This window comes from Mus caroli, chromosome 14 (genome assembly GCF_900094665.2).
Source record: "Mus caroli chromosome 14, CAROLI_EIJ_v1.1, whole genome shotgun sequence".
In the NCBI taxonomy this organism is placed as follows: Eukaryota; Metazoa; Chordata; class Mammalia; order Rodentia; family Muridae; genus Mus; species Mus caroli.
In genome coordinates, this window is record NC_034583.1 from 111,668,729 (window position 1) to 111,671,329 (window position 2,601).

At 39.2% G+C, this 2,601-nt stretch overlaps 1 protein-coding gene across 1 annotated transcript in view; it reads left to right on the top strand.

Moving 5' to 3' along the window:
* The window catches only part of Pcca (propionyl-CoA carboxylase subunit alpha), a 329,396-nt gene that overhangs the window by 50,324 nt on the left and 276,471 nt on the right, over positions 1-2,601 (top strand). The gene's annotated exons all lie outside the window — the stretch shown is intronic.

The following is a 2,601-nucleotide window of genomic DNA, read 5'->3' on the forward strand; positions in this document are numbered from 1 at the left end:
TTAAGATCCTGTGGCGGGTGTTGTGGGTAGCTGGCGAGTGTCAGCCGACCCTGTGCCCCAGCTGCCCCGGTGCTTTTCTGACCGGAAGGGGAAAAGCACTTTTAAATGGTCTATTTGTATCAAACTAATTATATATAACTCTTTTTATATATTATTATATATTTATATATTGTATATAAAATAAAAATATTATATATAATTATATATAAATAAAATTTTTAGATATAATTATGCTCAAGATGACACTGAAACCTGAGTTATTAGGAACTAAAATATGATTTTAATTGTTAGAACTTTTGTGCTTATTGGATCAATTATGTCAGATATTAAATTTTCTTTTCTTTCTTTCTTTCTTTTTTTTTTAAAGACAGTGTTTCTCTGGATAGCTCTGCCTGTCTTGGCACTTACTCTGTAGACCCAACTGGCCTTGAACTCTCAGAGATCTGCCTGCCTCCCTCCTAAGTGCTTTGATTGAAGGTGTGTGCCATCTCTGCTGGCCTAGATTATCTTTCTCATTCTAATTATATATTAGACCTTCCCCCTGCCCAAATTTTGTAATTTGTACCTTGTTCTATGGAGCATTATTTATAAGTAGGTCTATCACTTTCTAGATGAAACTCAAAGCTTTCTAAATTTCTAAAATTGGAACAGTTTTATAGATTGCAGAATTAGAGTCTAGAATTGCCTATTGTAACTCGCTTCCTTTCTGCATTAAAAACAGTGCCACAGGGTAACATCTGCTGAGAAGCCTCAGGTGGGTGTATGTAAAGCTATAGATTATTAGGTATGATGTTGTGTACCTGAGTTGTCCTTGTGTATACCACCGTTTTTTTTGTCTTTTTTTGGAATTTTTATGAAAATTTTGCAATAAAAAGTGATTTGATAGCTGGAGAGATGGGTTAGTGGTTTAGAACACTTGCTGCTCTTGGGTTTTCGTAGAGTGTAGTCTTTTATTTTTACATTTGTATAAAGTGTTGGAAAACTCTTGTCTGTGGAACAACTACATCCTGCTTTTTATAAATAAAGTTTTATTAAAACCTACTCTTGCCCATTCATTTATGTATTTGTCTATGGGTGCTTTTGTCCTGGAACAACAGAGATGAATGGCCTGCCTAGCCCTAGAATACATGTCATAGCCTGGCAACTCCAGGTAGAGATGAATGCTTGACACTTAGAAAAGTTAAATAAAATGGCCAGTGTGGACATTCACGGATTTAGTCATCCAAGATTCTTGTTTGGCATTTCTGCCCAAGGCATTGGAAGATATGTCAGGTATAAGTTCCACTCCTCAAGGCTTCACAGCATGCTGTGAGAATAGGTAAGTGATCTTAATTCAGAAAAATAAGCATTGCGAGACATCAAATCTTCTCTGAATTGAGATAAAACAATACCTTCTACTTGGCTATTCGCATTAGAGGGGAGACTGTAGTAGGGCCCACCTCTCTTTCCTGTCTCCCTGAGTTGTTTTGTTCACCTTATCTCCTCCATTTCCTTTTACCAACAATGCTGCTGCTCTACTGACCCTGACTACACCGCTGCCAGGGAGGTCACGTGCTTCCCACTCTGTCCTCACTGCAGTGAACCTCTCCCTGCCTTTTCCAGCTTAAAGGTACTGTTCATGGTTCAGTTTTCTGAAGAGGTTTTTGTATATTTTTAATGAGGTGGATGTTTTCTATCAGAGTTCAAGAATACTAAAAAAAAAATAAAATAAAAATAACATTCTTTTTTAGAATTAAACATTAATATTTTTTTTGTCTTTTTTTTTTTCCAGAGCTGAGGACCGAACCCAGGGCCTTGCGCTTGCTAGGCAAGCACTCTACCACTGAGCTAAATCCCTAACCCCAATATTTTTTATTAGATATTTTCTTCATTTACATTTCAAATGCTATCTCCTTTCCTAGTTTCCTCTCCAAAAGTCCCCTATACCCTCCCCTGCTCCCCAACCCACTCACTACTGCTTCCTGGCCCTGGCATTCCCCTATACTGGGGCATATAATCTTTGCAAGACCAAGGGCCTCTCCTCCCACTGATGTCCAACTAGGCCATCATCTGCTACATATGCAGCTAGAGACATGAGCTCAGGGGGTACTGGTTAGTTCATATTGTTGTTCCTCCTATAGAGTTGCAGCCCCCTTCAGCTCTTTGGGTACTTTCTCTAGCTTCTTCATTGGGTGCTCTGTGTTCCATCCAAGAGATGACTGTGAGCATCCACTTCTGTATTTGCCAGGCACTGGCATAGCCTCACAAGAGAGACAGCTATATCAGCGTCTTGTCAGCAAAATCTTGCTGGTATATGCAATAGTGTCTGGGTTTGGTGGTTGTTTATGAGATGGATCCTCAGGTGGGGCAGTCTCTGAATGGTCCTTCCATCTCAGCTCTGAACTTTGTCTCTGTAACTCCTTCCATGGGTGTTTTGTTCTCCATTCTAAGAAGGAATGAAGTATCCACACTTTGGTCTTCCTTCTTCTTGAGTTTCTTGTGTTTTGCAAATTGTATCTTGGGTATTCTAAGTTTCTGAGCTAATATCCACTTATCAGTGAGTGTATATCATGTGTGTTCTTTTGTAATTGGGTTACCTCACTCAGGACGATACCCTCCAGA